The sequence below is a fragment of the Dysidea avara genome, chromosome 2, assembly GCF_963678975.1.
Source record: "Dysidea avara chromosome 2, odDysAvar1.4, whole genome shotgun sequence".
NCBI lineage: Eukaryota > Metazoa > Porifera > Demospongiae > Dictyoceratida > Dysideidae > Dysidea > Dysidea avara.
This window is the reverse complement of record NC_089273.1, coordinates 33032249-33050107: the sequence shown is the minus strand read 5'-3', so window position 1 is coordinate 33050107 and position 17859 is coordinate 33032249. Positions and strand designations below refer to the sequence as shown.

The 17859-nt window shown below is 38.9% G+C and overlaps 2 protein-coding genes across 5 annotated transcripts in view; one reads left to right on the top strand and one right to left on the bottom strand.

Annotated features, from left to right (window-relative positions):
• The window catches only part of LOC136248022 (NACHT, LRR and PYD domains-containing protein 3-like), a 46481-nt gene extending 33191 nt beyond the window's left edge, over positions 1-13290 (bottom strand). Inside the window, exon 1 of the mRNA XM_066039839.1 lies at positions 13123-13290. The gene's annotated coding sequence lies outside the window, so the exon portion shown is untranslated. The remainder of the gene's footprint in view (positions 1-13122) is intronic.
• Positions 13291-13390: 100 nt separating this feature from the next.
• LOC136247096 (sentrin-specific protease 2-like) overlaps positions 13391-17859 on the top strand; it is a 34001-nt gene continuing 29532 nt past the window's right edge. For 2 of the 4 annotated variants that reach the window (XR_010697081.1, XR_010697082.1), the window contains exons 1-3: positions 13391-13684; positions 15412-17604; positions 17649-17825. The gene's annotated coding sequence lies outside the window, so the exon portion shown is untranslated. Of the gene's footprint in view, positions 13685-15411; positions 17826-17859 lie in introns of all 4 variants that reach the window. The other 2 variants (XR_010697080.1, XM_066038713.1) reach the window with 1 other exon arrangement.

The following is a 17859-nucleotide window of genomic DNA, read 5'->3' as shown; positions in this document are numbered from 1 at the left end:
TCAGTTTACATGTTGTGCTTATGCACCTATCAATGTCATGCCCCACCCCCCACCCCCAGGTAGGGTGGGGGAATACAGGGTATTTGACAAAGTCTAGTGTCAAATTCCCCAGTACTGGGGCTAAGAAGCTTGTCAAAACCCCACTATGTCCCCACCTTGATAGAGGGTTCAGCAAACTACCGCCGTCAAAAGCCCCAGAGATGAGGTAAGTAGATGTCAAATCCCCAGTAGGCGTATGGGGACCCCCGGGGTGGGGGGTGGGACTTGAAATTGATAGGTGCATTATAATGACATTTTCCAGTATCCAGATCTTAGGCATATCATATTTAATGCTCAATTGTTGACTTTTTTGTAGGCTGACTGTGTCGTCAGATATCCAAGCAAGTGTGTTTGGTATTGTGACCGATGTTCCAGGTAAGTTATATGTGTGTTTAATTTAAGGTAAAGTTCAGTGCCTGCTTGTTACAGGTCTCACATAATCTTGTGTCGTCATGCAGCCAAGAAATCATCACTGGTGTTAAACTATTTTTAGTAATGTCTTGATGTTGATTAAAGTCGTGTTATGTGTTGTAATAGCATTGTTGTATGTTTATACCATAAGGAAAGAAATTTTTATGGATTTCGCAGCCATCTTATCCACGAAATTTGAATATTGTGCAAGTTGTATGGAACACCTCAACATGATCATATACACAGTCACTGGTAAACCACGAACCACACTCCAGCAATCCATTATAAAACTTGAAAGCCACCACAGAAGGTCTTACACAGCCACCGGCAAACCACATTGCATAATGATTAATGAAAGACACAACACAAGCTCCATGGTGCACACTACATAGAGGTTGTAGGTGGTAAGCCCTATAGGTTTGTTACGCCTTTTGTATTCACCTTACCTTTGTGGTTAATCTATTAAAGAGAAATTGAAGATTATGCTTAAAACTCCTTCCCTAGTGACTTCATTCTTCACACCTTGTTTGTAAGGCAACGCTCTTCACACCTTCATAAGATATCTGGCGATTATAAATGCTTGCATGGGGTGTGGCACTAAATGGAATCTAAAAGATTTATTCTGCTTAAAATGCCATCCCTAAGGAAGTGAAATATGTGTAGATATGCTTATTTTTTATTTTAGCGAGTTCACAAGAAAACTACGATGGCTCCTAAATATTTTATCACGTAATGCAATACAAATCTATTGAGAGATGTTGCATAATCCAGAACTAATATTGCAAAACCGACCCTACGCGTAAATAACTCACTGTAGTGGCCGCGCGTCTTTTAATTGGGTGTGCGCTTTGTAGTTTCTTGGCCGCGCACCGTACTGCCATGAGTCTTGATACACTGTATATAGAATTAGAGTTTTTAAATGTCCATTAGTACATCTGCAGGTGTAGGCAACCTCCCTTGTTTCTCTACTTTATATTTCTATGATCCCTAATCAAATTTAAAATTCCTAAGTTTTCCTTATACTTGTCTGTACTAAAATTAAAAGAATTAGAAGAAACTGTCATGTCATGCAATCTCAGTCTATTGTGTGTGTGTGTGTGTGTGTGTGTGTGTGTGTGTGTGTGTGTGTGTGTGTGTGTGTGTGTGTGTGTGTGTGTGTGTAGTGTGTGTGTGTGTGGTGCGTGTGGTACATGTGGTGTGTGTAGTAGTAGTGCATAGTGATTATGTAATAGGTCACGTGTATATACTGATGTGTGCTCATGTGTGTATATGGCGTGCGTGTATGATTTTTAATCCAATTGATTCTAATGATACATGGTGAAACGAGTGGGATTTCTTCAAGAAACTAAAAGAACTAAGTGATATTTTTATCATCGTGAACTGTAGAAAGATTAAACACTGATGAACTTGACATGGCATCATTTCAGATTGTCGCACCAGAGAATTTCAACTTTAACTGTCCTGAAGAGTGGCCTCGATGGATTCGTAAGTTCGAACGCTTCCGTCAAGCTTCAGGACTGCACTTGAAAGACTAGGCAAAGCAAGTTAACACTCTTATTTATTCGATGGGCGATGCCGTAGACGACATATTGAGTTCGATGGATCTGAGTGAAGACAACAAAAAGAAATACGAACCAGTAAAGACAAAGTTTGACGAACATTTTGCAAGGGAGAGAAACGTGATATACGAGCGTGCCAAATTCAATAGCCGCCGCCAACAAGATGGTGAGACAGTCGACCAGTTTGTGACAACCTTACACACACTTGCTGAAAACTGTTCTTATGGATCACTTCGAGAGGAAATGATTCGAGACCACTCAGTAGTGGGCTTGCGTGACATGCAAGTATCCATGAAACTTCAACTTGACCCAGAGCTTACCTTGAAGCGAGCAGTAACTGCCGCCTGTCAGAGTGAAGCGTCAACAGTCAGTGATATGAGGTCCAGATCAGTCTCCGAACGTAGACAGAGTAGTGTACAAAAAGAAATCACAAGTAAGGAAGAGCACATCAGACATCCTCAACCCCCACCAATTGTTAATCCTAAGCAGCCACAAACAGTGCATAAGGACACTTGTACCAGATGTGGAAAATCACCGCTGCACAGTCGACAACAATGTCCGGCACGAGAAGCTGTCTGTCGGAAATGTTCTAAGAAAGGTCACTACCAATCAATGGGTCATTCCAAAGGAGTTAACACGATTGAGTCAACTAGTCCTACAGAAGACAGTGTTGATGACTTCCTTGGAGCAGTCGAAACTAATAATGCCAACAAACCTACATGGTCTGTCACAGTATCTCTCAATAACCATGATGTTAACTTCAAAATAGACACGGGAGCTGATGTAACCGTTATCCCTGAATCAATTTTCAAGAAATTAAATGGAGTAGAGTTGCAGCCCTGTAGTCGATCCCTGAGTGGACCATGCCAGAAGAACCTTGAGGTATGTGGTCAGTTTACTGGTGATATACAATATAACAACATAGTAGTGGAACAAGAAGTGTTTGTAATCCATGACTTGCACAAAGCACTAATTGGGATTCCAGCAATTGAGGCACTTGAACTAGTGTCCAGAGTCAATAACATAACATTAGACATCCCAGCCAAATTTCCTGAACTCTTTGAAGGCTTAGGCTCCTTACCAGGCAAGTATACAATCCGCCTGAGTGACAATGCTAGACCATTCACTATTACAACGCCTAGAAGAGTTGCCCTTCCTCTTCTGCCAAAAGTCAAAAGTGAGCTAGAGAGAATGGAGAAATCTGGGGTCATATCAAAAGTTGACATACCGACCGAATGGTGCACAGCTATGGTCATAGTACCAAAACCAGATGGCAGAATACGTATTTGTGTTGATCTCACCAAGTTAAATGAAAGTGTCCTAAGGGAACGACATCCCATACCATCTGTGGAACACATCCTAGCTCAGTTAGGTGAAGCAAAAGTATTCTCCAAACTTGACGAAAATTCGGGGTTTTGGCAGATAGCATTACAGAAAGAATCAGCTTTACTTACCACATTTATTACTCCATTTGGAAGATTCCGCTTTAACCGACTTCCATTTGAAATTACTTCTGCTCCCGAATACTTCCAAAAGAGAATCAATGAGTTATTGCACGATCTGAGTGGTGTGGTATGTATGATGGACGACATTCTTGTCTACGGCCAAGACCAAGATGAACATGATAAAAGATTGACTGCTGTATTAGAACGTCTAAAGCAAGCCAAAGTTACACTCAATAAGGAGAAATGCAGTTTTTCTACACACAGTGTCAGATTTTTGGGTCAGCTTGTCGATAGTGCTGGGATACACCCTGACCCACAGAAGGTGGAAGCAGTCCAATTGATGAAAAGTCCCACCTCTCCTTCAGAAGTACGACGATTCCTGGGCATGGCAAACCAACTAGGTAAATTTACTCCCAATTTAGCAGAAGTCACCAAACCTCTACGCGATCTGCTCAGCTCAAAGAATTCTTGAGTATGGGATACATCTCAAGAGCAAGCATTTACTGCAGTGAAAAAATTGCTGAGTTCCAGTCCAGTACTAGCACTGTATAGTCCAGACCGTGATACCATTGTATCCGCTGATGCTTCAGCATTCGGATTAGGAGGAGTCCTACTTCAGAAACAACCTTCTGGAACATGGCAGCCAGTTGCGTACGCATTGAGAGCACTTACACCTACTGAACAAAAGTACGCACAGATTGAGAAGGAAGCACTGGCTATTACTTGGTCCTGTGAACGATTCAGCGACTATTTACTTGGCAAAACCTTCCATGTTCAAACTGACCACAAACCCCTCATTCCACTGTTGAGTTTCAAACATCTTGATGATTTACCAATCCGTGTTCAGAGATTCAAGATGCGACTGATGCGATTTCAATTTACTATCTCTCATGTACCTGGTAAAGACCTTTCAACGATACTTTATCTCGAGTACCAGTTAGGGCTTCTTCATTCACTGATGAACAGTTCAATCAAGAAGTTACAACTTACGTGAATTTAGTGTGTGAGAATTTACCAGCATCAGATCAACGTATTCATCAAATCAAACAATTCTAACTCAAAGATGAAGTTTGTCAACAGCTTGTAAAATACTGCAAAGATGGATGGCCAGATAAAAGACATGTACCAGGTATAGTAAAACCTTATTATTCTGTTGCTGGTGAAATTTCGTTTCAGGATGACTTGGTAATGAGAGGCAGTAGAATCATCATACCCGCACAACTTAGATCAGATATCCTAGAGACGTTACACGCAGGCCACCAAGGTATCTCAAAGTGTCGTGAGGAAGCCAAAGTGTCTGTATGGTGGCCAGGTCTCAGTACTCAACTAGAGAACCTTGTTCACTATTTGCTGTAAGTTCCAAAACCAATCTGCCGAACCATTAATACCATCTACTCATCCAACGCTACCATGGCAAAAAGTTGCTTCTGATTTGTTTAAATGGAAAGGAGATACGTACTTGTTAGTGGTAGACTATTTCTCCAAGTTTATTGAAATCAGCAAGCTAAGAAATGAGACTTCTGAAGAAGTGATTTGTCATCTCAAGTCGATATATGCCAGACATGGTATCCCACAGCAATTGTTTTCAGACAACGGGCCTCAATATTCATCTACAGAATTTTCCAATTTTTCAAAGAGGTATCAGTTTGTCCATACCACAAGTAGCCCGAGATTTCCTCAGAGCAATGGAGAAGCTGAGTGAGCTGTCCGCACTATTAAGAATCTTCTCAGTAAGTCTGAAGACCCCTATGCAGCACTACTTGTGTATAGAAGCACTCCAATCGAATGCGGTTACAGCCCAGCAGAATTCCTTATGAACAGACAATTACGTTCATCAGTTCCCATTGCTCCCTCACAATTGAAACCAGTTATTCCTGACTACTCTGCTCTAAAGGGAAAAGAGAAGAAGAGACAGGACCGACTAAGGTCAAATTATAATGATCACTACAGAGCCAGAGAGTTATGTCCCTTGTTCCCAGGAGACCGTGTGTGGATTACTGATCAACAAACAGAAGGAACCGTTGTACGATCATCTACACCACGATCTTATCAAGTTGTGACAGACTCAGGAACGTTGAGACGAAATTGTAGACACTTGAATCCTTTACCTGAAACTCCAGTCAGTGACACTTCGGCCGAAATAGAACAATCCTCCAGTGGAGACTCTAACAGATCTCAGTCTGATACAACAGTTACTAGAAGTGGTAGAGTTTCAAAGCCTCCCTCTAGGCTTCTGGAAGATTCCCACTGACCTTCCCCATAAGGGAGATGTAGTAGTAGTGCATAGTGATTATGTAATAGGTCACGTGTATATACTGATGTGTGCTCATGTGTGTATATGGCGTGCGTGTATGATTTTTAATCCAATTGATTCTAATGATACAGTGTGTGTGGTGTGTGTGTGTGTGTGGTGTGTGTGGTGTGTGGGGTGTGTGTGGTGTGTGTGAGTGTGGTGTGTGTGGTGTGTGTGGTGTGTGTGGTGTGTGTGGTGTGTGTGTGTGTGTGTGTGTGTGTGTGTGTGTGTGTGGTGTGTGTGTGTGTGTGTGTGTGTGTGTGTGTGTGTGTGTGTGTGTGTGTGTGTGTGTGTGTGGTGTGTGTGTGGTGTGTGTGTGTGTTTGTGTGTGTGTGTGTGTGTGTGTGTGTGTGTGTGTGTGTGTGTGTGTGTGTGTGTGTGTGTGTGTGTGTGGGTGTGTGTGTGTGGGTGTGTGTGTGTGTGCGTGTGTGTTTGTGTGTGTGTGTGTGTGTATGTGTGTGTGTGTGTGTGTGTGTGTGTGTGAGTGTGCGTGTGCATGTGTGTGTGTGTGTGTGTGTGCATTACTAGATGATGCAAGTAGCTCAGTTATACACATACCAATTTACAGCTGATCACAGAATATGATGCATGAGAATATGCAATATTATCCTTGTATATATTCCCAGCAAATACAATGAGAAACAACATGTCAAACAGCCTGCAGTAAGGTACAAGCTACCATTAACATGAGTGGATGTGTTGGTAACTCAAAAAGAATGGTGTTTGGTATGTTTCCATCAGATTGAAACAGCAACTCTCGCCAATACAAGGTATTCAGGTGTATATGAAAACTGCCACTAAGGAGTTAACCATATTTGGTTAGGATAGATGGTCTAACTGTAGTTTCGAAATATGATTGGTTTCCTTCATATTTCCTTAACAATAACAATCAAACATTTCTCAGGAAATATAGGGGGAAATTTAAGTACTCATCATAATTCTTATAGGCTAGGTTCTCTGAGAGCAAAAAAATTAATAATGCTGATAACTAGGCTTCAATATAACACACAAATTTACTGTTTTCTTCTACTTGTGATATTCACACCATATGTATGGCTGCTGACAAAGATGTGACACATTAGTGGGATTACATATTATGTAGGTTTGTTTAACAACAGCAACAATGGAATTCACAATTTAACTCCCTCATAGAGTTGGATACCTTTATTTTCATTCGCCTTGCACCAAATAAGTATTAGTCACCTCTGCTATTGAGTTTGTTGCATTTGCGATAGAATTTATCACCTACATATGTAGTAGAACGTCACGTTTGCACAAAATTTTTGTCACAACTAATCACTAAGCACCTTCTTGCTCAAGAGTAATAGTTTATAGTAGTTGTTTTCAGTGCAAAAGTTGTCTATAGCAAGCTTAATAAAGATTCATATGTATTGCTCTTACACACAAGTTTGTTTAGAGCAGACAACCAACCCAACTTCCTCAGAAACGTTATGTCAAGGAAATGTAACTCGAGGTTTTTTTAAAATTCCCTTTGTAAAATTAAATTAATGTTGCTAGACAGTTAGACTATCCACTAACCCAATAAAATGCTCTGTTCAAATTTTCAAGTACAAAATTCAGTATAGGAAAAAAGTTAACTTCACACATTTCTCATATGCATGATAATCTTTGTAAGAAATAACACATAACACACTTGGTCATTCCAAGAACACAACATATTGAATATTGTTAACTACATTACCATCACATTTTGTTGAGTTTGTTAGCAGTGGTTTTATTATCCTTAAGCCATGTTAAATAATCCTTCAAGATTTTACATGAAGTTTCTTTAACAAATTAAAGTCTACGTCATATGCCATTTTCGGTTGTTTTATGGCCATATAGCCAATCGTGAAAGGCATCCACATATAATGCCTTCAGAAAGTCACTTCATCCATAATTTAAGCCAGCACAAAATGAACTGCTAAAGCTTACCTACTTGGAGGGTTAATACAGACTCTGCACAACTTTAATAAACCATTTTGCTCACATGGGTGCAGAAGATACAACAAAAAAAAAAACATACATACAAACACATACGTGTTTTTTTGGAAAATGACTTCAGGAAACCAACTGGGTGCATGCTTGGTTTAAAAATTAAGAACTATACAAGTTCTTGTTAGCCAATAATCGACTCAGCTGTGGTTTACTGATTAGTTGTGACAGAATTTCCAGCAAAAATATTAAATTCTAATGCAATGGTGCTTTAATTTTGCAAGCGCATCAAATTCAATTATTGAGATAATGAATTCTATTGCAAACTTGCAAACAGGGCAAAGTCAATTGCAAAGGTGAAGAATTCAATAGCAAAAACCTTCCTACAATCAGGCATTCATAGACTTCTTCCAGGTCTCTATTGGGATAGTCATCATCAAGTTTTAGTATGGTGCACAAAGAATAATATTAAAGAGGAGATGTGAGCAATGCTTTGAAGTTCAATACAATGAAAGCTTTGAACCTTCAACAGAAGTAACTACATTTACGTTAATATGTCATCAATCAATAAGCACAATCTAGTAATGAGTATTAATTATTTTATTAAACTAATCTAGTGTTTTTTTTTATCAAGATGCTGGTGAGAAAAGCTCAAGATAACTTTGTAGCAATTTAAATGCATGATTATTCAATCAGTTATTTATTAATCGTCATCCTACTTGGAAGGCTACATGGAAGCCTGTGTACCAGACTACCAGACATGGGGCCAAGTACATTTAAAAGTACTTAAGTAAAGTACAAGTACTTTTGAATTTTCCAAGTACAAGTACAAGTACTCCTGCAGCACTCAAGATAGTACTTAAGTAAAGTACAAGTACATTTTGCTATAGTAAAATATACAGTGTATTGTAGTATGTAAGTGTGCCTAGAGGGGTTGATACTTTCAGGTTTTTGTCAACCATTCTCTCTCTTATACTCTTAAAATGCACTGCCTTGAACAGCAGCATTGTTTTTGTTTGCTAGAAAGCTATGACATCATTAATCGTGGCAACATGATACATAGTATGGTTGGGGAAGGCAGTAGAAGAATCGCAAGTAGTTGTAAATTGCACCTTCATACAATTTTGTTATTCTTATTGTACACCCACTGTGTACAAACTACATACAATGTTTGCAGTACTTACAAGTACTTAAAAGTACTTTAAGTACTCAAGTACATACAAGTACTTAGTGGAGTACTTGAGTATAAGTACAAGTACACTGGGGAAATTAGGGAAGTATTTAAGTAAAGTACAAGTACTTTCAAATTTGTACTTAAGTGTACTTAAGTATAAGTACTCATGTACTTGGCCCCATGTCTGCAGACTACAAGGTATATTGAGCAACTAAGCAAAAACACTGTTAATTTTTGACAAAAGCACCAAACGTTTTCCTTGATTCATACTAGTGCATAAACGAATGTACTGTATTGTTCAGTGGTTCAAAGAGTGCATTATTCGAATAACTTCAGCAAAGTTCAGATTATGTACATGAGCAACCTAGCGATTGATATTACAGCAGAAGACTGCAAGAATCCAATTCCTCATTACGCCATGAACAATTTTTGCCCTACGCTTGAGACACTACATGGAAGGTAAGCCATTGGTTGTCTGACAATTCAATTAGCTCATGCCACAATGCGCATGCCCACTGCTAATCATGAAGAGTGGTTGGTACAAGTTGTAAAGGAAGAACATTCATGAGTTGTGAACTACTGTTGTAGTTGTAAGGTCTTTAGCAGCAGCCATATCTTGTTTTGTGCTTTCTCCAGCTGTTATATCTTGCTAAACAGGAAAGCCTAACTGCTATACCACCTGTACAACCAGTCACAAGGAAGTTACAAGAACCTGATTAAAACTTAATTCTAAATGTTCATATTCCTACTGTTATTAAGGTTTACTTACGACAAAAGAATTTTTCCCAGTTTGGAATGAACACTCCCCTTGATGTACATGTTGTAACATAACTGGATGAACTGTTACAATAACAATCTTCTCTAGAAATTCCACTTGCCAAAAGGAGTGAAATCTACGACAACTGTTTAATGAACAAAGCTGCAATACACTCAAAATGATGCCAATTGCATAATATGTAGCTAACTGTAGCTATAGCTACATACTATATTAATCAAAGCTTCGAATGTTGCAGTCAAACCTTCAAAGCTTAAAATCAACATTCGTTTATGCACTAATTCATACCTTAGATATAGGTTGTGTTTAAAATTATCAATCATATCAAGCACAAAGAATGCTAAAAAATAAAAAGAAATTTGAAAGTTGTGCAACTAGGTGGGTTTTTGCTGTGAGGCAGTCAAAATTGCTGCAAACATCCAGTAACAACAATAGTTTAGTGACAGGTTTCAATGTAGAAACATCACAAAGCTGCATCAACACAGAGTGGGAGTGCTTTAAATAAGTACATAGTACGTAAAATGTCAACACAACGTGACCACACAGAACTATACTAAAACTAGTCAGATAATGACTTCCTACATTGGCAATCATTATAAGCATTACTATGTATGGTTGCATGTGGTGCAATACTATTCACCGTCACTGCATAGAATTGTCAATTTAAAAAAATCACTCCATTCTGTTACTCTGATCTGTTGTGTTTCATATGTGCACCAAAATGGCTTAAACCAATTCAGAGTAGCAAATTCCTCCATAAGTTTTGTATTGGGTATATCGGGGTCATGTAATAAATGGTGTAATAACCCATGACATGTAATACTGTATATACGTACCTCAGATCCTGAACTAGATTTGGAAAGAGCAGTGAATGGTGATTTAAATGAGGTATAACAAAAGAAATATAAGGAAGTCAGAGGAAATTTAAGCGCATCGTTTTGAGTTTGAAAATCATTTTCTTGAACTATGGTGAATTCAATGGTAGATATTTGGTAAGGAACACTCTAATGGCATTCCAACCTCTTGACACCCATTAACTCACACTACAATGGTGTTATGCTGAAACAAAAGCATTGTGAACTAGCTCTGCAGGTTGGTTTATGAAATTTACAGTGTATTCATGATTAAGCACAATAATGTCCATTTTGTAGCAAACTTCTTGATGAAAAGCACCCCACTGACATGCACAAAATTTCTAATCATACTTTGCTACTTCCTTTCATAAAAGGTGCAGAAAGCATAATGGCCTTTATTACCTTCTAAAAGTTTTAAATCAAAGTGGTTGAGCTCAAGCATAAGATAAATGGAGGTAAAACTTTGTGAATGTTCTGCGTGCACATTCATAACTTATGATCAACACAACTGATTGCAACTAAATCTGGATATGTAGTCTGTGTATGCTTAATTGGGGTTGCTATAATTGACAGATCATGGATTGACAGATCATGTGATGAGCATATCCCGCTAATATACTGTAAGTATTGTGTCAGTGTTGCAATATACTTGATATATGATTATTCTAATAATAATGACAAAACACTGCACACTTTAGGTATACTCATTTCATCGCTAAAATTCCCTTGCACCATTCCAGATTTACTTAGATATGCTCATGTAGCTACGTGATCACTGTGAGATCGAAGGTAAAGCCACATCACATTATTACAAGATTTTGTAGATTTAGACTAGCTACTACCTTTGCTCAAAGTGAGAATCAGTGAAGTATTAAAGCCAGCCCATGCTACTGCAGCTATAATCCTATGCAGGATAGGTGTTCAATCTGTAACAGCAGTAAACTACCTGCCAGTGTTTAATCACGAAGTAGATTTGACAGAAAAGTTGTAATACCAAAAGGTCTCTGTTACCGATTAAATACCTATCAGTGGCATGGGTTGGCTTTAATACATCAGACTCTCACTTAGATCAAAGGTAGTAGACTTAATTGTCTTAATCTACAAAGTCTTGTAATAATGTGATGCTGGTGCCTTGAGGCTTTACCTTCAATTGTCACAGTGATCACGTACGTAGCTAAATAAATTCGTACAGTGCATGGGCATTTTAGCAATGAAGTGGGTGTACATAAAGTGTACAGTGTTTTGTCATAAATATCAAGTATAATACAACACTGACATAATACTTATAAACATCTCCAATGAGTAGTGGGATATGCTCATCACATGATCCGTGGATCCGTAATCTGTCAATCCGTGATCTGCAAAATACACCAACCTGACCTTAACCGCAATGACATCATAATTGACAAAATGGTCATGTTTAGTGTAAGCACTTCATATGTAATCACAAAACTGAGCTTACTTTGTGGATCTCACGACATGGAACTATTGGATAATAAAGGTAAGAGGCTAGTTAGCATGATGTGGCAATGCAAAATAGTCCCACCAGACAAAACCAGACTTAACTTTTGGTATCGACGCAAAACCACGCACATTTGTCTGTATGCCTCACTTTGCCCTTGCTGCAGTTAACATAGCGAACCACCATCTCTCCCAACACCCTCTGTACAAAAGTGTCCACACTATCAGCCGCCATTTTGTGCTTTGACGTCATTACAGACAAGGTCCATTGTGAGTGACAATGCATAACTAAATAGGGTAACTTTGTGAATTTCTGTAAGTCAGCAAGACCACCAATCTTGCCTTAACACAAAGGTCTATATCTTGTTAGTAAACATACTAGGGAAGCAGATCAGTTCTTAACATTAGCTGTAACTGCAGTACCTTGTAATGTAGCTAGCTAGTTTCAAGGAAATTTCAATGCGCAATCGTTCAATCGCGTTCACCTGGTTGAGGGATAAAGTTATGCACTTGTTGGCCATTTACCACTAGCTACAAGCTAGTGTGCACTCAAACTGAAGAAACTGGCTAGACTTGGTTAAACAGCAAACTATTTGCTGAAGTTTTTCGAGCAAAATCAGAGTCACGCAGACTCACGCTACACTACTCAAACTGTGTTGTCGTAAAAACCAGAACAACTACCACTTCAGTAGCTACAAATAGCTAGCTAATTACCCTCGTAATCACCATACCGCGGCATGATTCTTCACACAAATAATATTCAATACACGATCACGAAAGTGACCTCATAATGCAGTTGAGATTAGCGCCAGACAGGCCAGTCATAATTTTTTTTTTAAAAGATACTAAGACAGTGATAATATAAATAAACACTTAAACAGTGGGCAGAGAGGCAAACTCTGCCCAGTCCTGGGATGATGGTATTGTTGCCATTACAGAAGCAGCATTGCCACGTTGAACATCAATGACAACCTTCTGAATCAAAAATTGGGTGGCCCTATTATCACCAGACCGTTCCATCACTTGGGAACCTATCCGCCTCACTAATGAGCGTGCACTTGATCCCAGTCATAAATTGATAACATAGCACTGATGCTAGGCCGTACGGTAGTACAATCATAGTACCCACAAGCTGTGTAATATAATATATAGCGTATGTGCATGTGGTCTACTTACAGTGAAATCACCACGTGTCGTCAGAGACTTAAAAGAAGACTTCAAAACAGCGAAACTTGGTAGACAAAACCATAGATAGTATATATTATCTACGACACAACAGAGACCCTCGCAGAGACCTAAGTTGCGAACTTCACTTCCTGGAGACAAAATTAATACCACATGATTGTCATGACTTACGGGTCACATATTTTTATGGTTGTGACTAGACACCAACTTGTTGGTGGCGCTATGACTATTGACACCAACTCTATCACGTGACATTTTCGATAACTATCAATCCCAATTCTGTACGGAAGAATACAGAACTTAGTGTCGCTGTTTTTAGTGGCAATTCTAGCGGCAATTTGAAATGGATGGTTTACCCATTGCTATTGGAAGAACGTTTGAAACTATCAAAGAAGTTGAAGAAGCTGTGAAGCTATTAGAGAGTGATTAGCTACCACCATCCATTAAGACGGTTCAATTCGCAGTCAGTGAAAGAGTATAACAAACGGAAACAGAAAGCTGGTAGTGAATTAAGAATCAACGAGGAGTTATAATTTGCCTTTGTGCTCTACAGGTTAGAGGTTCTGTCTTTTAATCTTGTACAGACATAATGTGTAGCTACCTGTGGTGTACAATCACTGGACTCGGTTTTTTTTGTTTCTTTTTTAGCACATGTTTTGGATAACTGCTTGTAGCAGGGGCGGATCCAGAGGGGGGGCTTTGGGGGCTGAAGCCCCCCCTTCATATTTAGGCTTTACTTGATCAATATGCTGAGTATTATAATGAAATTTTGTCTTAGCATAATTATATGATCACTAATAATACAAATACTCATAGAACCACCTTATAAACATCTTTCCAAGGTATCATCAGTGGATTTATGCTAAAGTTTATGCAACAAGGACCCGGATCAGCATTAGAGGTGTACAAGATCGAGATACTCTAATAGAGCAGTCAGCTAACTACTCTAATAGAACATTCACTGGAAACATGTAGTTGGTTCTGTTATGGAATTTTTCTAAATCTGCCTGCACCTATACATACAATGAAGTGCATTGGTCTGTTTAAAGCGCTTATATGTATGGCAATACTTAATTCAGGTACACAATTTCTATTGAAAATGCTCTCAGATTCAATCTTGTATTGTTCAAATTTCAAAATTTTCCACGTTCAACATTATTATTCTAACATGCACTTATTCAGTGTTGTGCAATTGTGAGAGGGGTGCATCATGTACTTGGTTATCTGTACCTACCCAAACTTTTCCATTAGCAAAATGCTTTAGAGAGCCATACCTATAATCTAAAGGCAGTATATGAAATATCTACAGGCAGAAAATATTATGAATTTTATGTGGAAATGTCTCCAAATTGCAGTATTTTAGCATCTAATTTTCAAAATTTTCCTGGGGGGCACACCCCCAGACCCCCCTAGTTCCAGCATGCTTTGCATGCTGGGAAGTGTGCTTCACACATCTCTACCCAAGAGATTAGTACCTTGAGTTAGCCCCCCCCCCCCCCTTTTATAAATCCTAGATCCGCCCCTGTGTAGCTATTGCTACATTGAATAGAGCTGTTAAAATTGACAGAATATCATAACCAGTTACCAAGCAGTTTATAACTGTCAGTTATTCGGGTAATTGAATGGAATGACGTTTCACAAAATTTTTATACTGCACATAGCATGTAAAGTACTTGTATTATTAGACGATCTGATGGCCTCTGCCACCTGGCTTGCTAACCCCCAGTCTTCTAATCATGTTCTGTCCTATTGTGTTGGGGGAGTCCAAACTAGGACATCATCATCATCATTGAAGAGGTGATGGTCATCTAATTCTGACATGACTAAAAATATTATTGTTATTTGAAAAAAAATATTTGATACTAAGTGCATTTGTTCGTATTTGTGTGTGTGTGTGTGTGTGTGTGTGTGTGTGTGTGTGTGTGTGTGTGTGTGTGTGTGTGTGTGTGTGTGTGTGTGTGTGTGTGTGTGTGTGTGTGTGTGTGTGTGTGTGTGTCCCATACTTTATACAATATATAGCTATATGTTAAATGTGACTGAATTTGACAAAACCAGGAGTCCAGGACTCCACACACATCCAGTTTTTTATAACACAATGTAGGAATATGCCATCAGCTTCAAATTTCCACCTGTAGTATTGTAATGGTATGGAATCACTGTGTAAAATTTTCAGGTAAACAGCATGCTGGTAGGCCATGTTACAGTTGGTCAAAGTCAAAGAATTGACTGTGTGGAAGCCTGATTCGGTCACAAATTATGTAAGTATACATGTGTCTTCAGGTGTGTACATTATGGAGAAGCAAGGAAGAGGGGTAAAAGGATCAGGCCTACACAACACCACTTTGCTTTGAAGTGTTCTGCTGAGCTGTACACTTCATATAACCACAGTGTCAAGAAATTCACTGTTACTACAGAGATGTAATTTGAATCATAGTCATCCCATTGGAGCTCACATCATTCCTCACTACCCTTCTGTGCGCCGCCTTGATGGTGATGAGTTAAAGGAGGTCACAAATGTTGTGTCCATGGGACCAAAACTAAAATTGGTTAGACAGTACATACTTAAACAATTTGGGAAGCAAGTTGTACTCAAGGATCTTCAAAACGTTCGAACTAAAGCTAAACTAGAATCAAAAGGCAGACATGACAAGGCACAGATCACTATTGATCGACTGGAGGAGGAGATCCAAAGTGATAAGGGTAGCAAAGGAGGTATGATTGTTAATGAAGCTAATGAACTGTCAATATTTTACTTTGCCTCTTCTCATTTATTGTGCTTATATGAAAAGTTCCCAGAGGTAGTTATGATCAATGGTACCTACAATGTAAATGCATCACGCATGCCACTGTATTCTTTCATGATTGAGAATGGAAATGGTCATGGCAGAACAGTGTTTTATGCTGCCACAACAGATGAAAGCGCACAGCACTTATCAGCTATTATTCAAGGATTTAAGCAATGCCACCCAAGTTATAGCAACACAAAAGTTGTCATCATCGACAAAGATTTTACTGAACTATCTGTACTCATAGAGGAACTTCCCAACACAACAATCCTGTTTTGTCAGTTCCATGTCATCAAATGTTTTTATAAAGCTGTGTCTGATCTTGAAGTGCCTAAAGAAAGAAGGGATGCATTAAGAAAAGTACTACATGACATGGTGTACAGTAAAACTATGGATGAATATGTTGATTACTTAGCAGAGATTGTGCGTCTTGGAAATCCTAGCTTTGAGAAATACTTTCTTGACAACTGGAATAATTGCACTGATATGTGGGTTTCTTTTCAATGGGACTGCAGTGTTCACTTTGGTAACACCACAAACAACAGACTGGAATGTAGTCACAGTAAGCTCAAAGATTTGATGGGGCGAACTTCCTCTGAAATGTTTGAAGGATTACTCACCTTTGTGAAATCCATTAATCAAGAAAGTAGCCACCAAGCTTTTGTTGAACAGTTTACTACAGTATCCACCAAACATGGCCATATGCCAGGGATGAAGAACATCGCTGCAGCATGTACTGGATATACTATCAAATTGTTACAGCATCAGTTAGAAGTGGCCCAAAAAGTAGATTACAAGTTTTCCAGTGATGATGGTCCACTGGTAACAGTTACATTTAAAGACTGTATTCACAAGGTGAACATGGAATCTAGTGAGTGCACTTGCTCATTTTGGAGTACTATGCTACTCCCTTGCAGGCACATAATCAGTGCCCGTTTGCACAAGGGTTTGCCCTTAGTGGAGCTTACCACAATACACCAGTGATGGCTGAAATCATACCAGATTGATTTTGTATCACAAGACATAGAAGAAAGCTTCCACAATGAAACTTCAGGTAATCATGCTGTGTATGATGTACTGCAAAAGCCACTTGTTCAAGGAACACTGAATCAAGCTCAGAAGTACAAGAAGATGCTAAGCTTATGCCAAAAAGTTGCAGTTCAAACTAGCACAGTTGGCATGGTTCAATTTTGAGAAATGTACAGTACAGTAGAAACACTGCTACATAAATGGTATTCAGGTTCCAATTGTGTAATTGTAAGCTGTGATGATGAGGATCAACCAACACAAGAAAAGCCAGTTCAGGCGGATGAGTTTGATGTAATTCTTGATGAATCCCCTGTACAGTGTGAAGTGGTGACCCTACATGAACAAGAACTTGAAGAAGAAGAAACAACTGCTATCAACTGTTCCAATGAGGAAGAAGAAACAACTGCTATCAACTGTTCCAATGAGGAAGAAGAAACGACAATTAACAAAGAAGAATTGACATTTGAAGCGGTGAAAATGGAACGATTGGCAACACCTTCAGCTACACCATTACCTGTGAATAAAACTTCTGTCCATCTTAAACCATCTACAAAAATTCGTGGCCGCCCGAAGTATTCTTCAAAGTATTGGCCATCAAAAGCTAAGAAGAAACGTAGCATTAACACAGATGATCTTCAGACACAGACAAATGATGCAAGTAAGTATACATATACTTGTACATGCAACTAACTGATATGCCAGTCAATCTACATAATAATATGGGAGATCCAGTTGCAGCAAGGAAACGATCACGTCGACGTGGAGATTGTGTTGGGTGTAAATCCGAGAATTGCGAGAAGTGCTCTGCATGTCTTGATATGACTAAGTATGGTGGGTCTGGAAAGAAGAAGCAATGTTGTGTAAACAGGCGTTGTACTGGTAATGGTTTGTAATAAATTAGTTAGTAACAAAA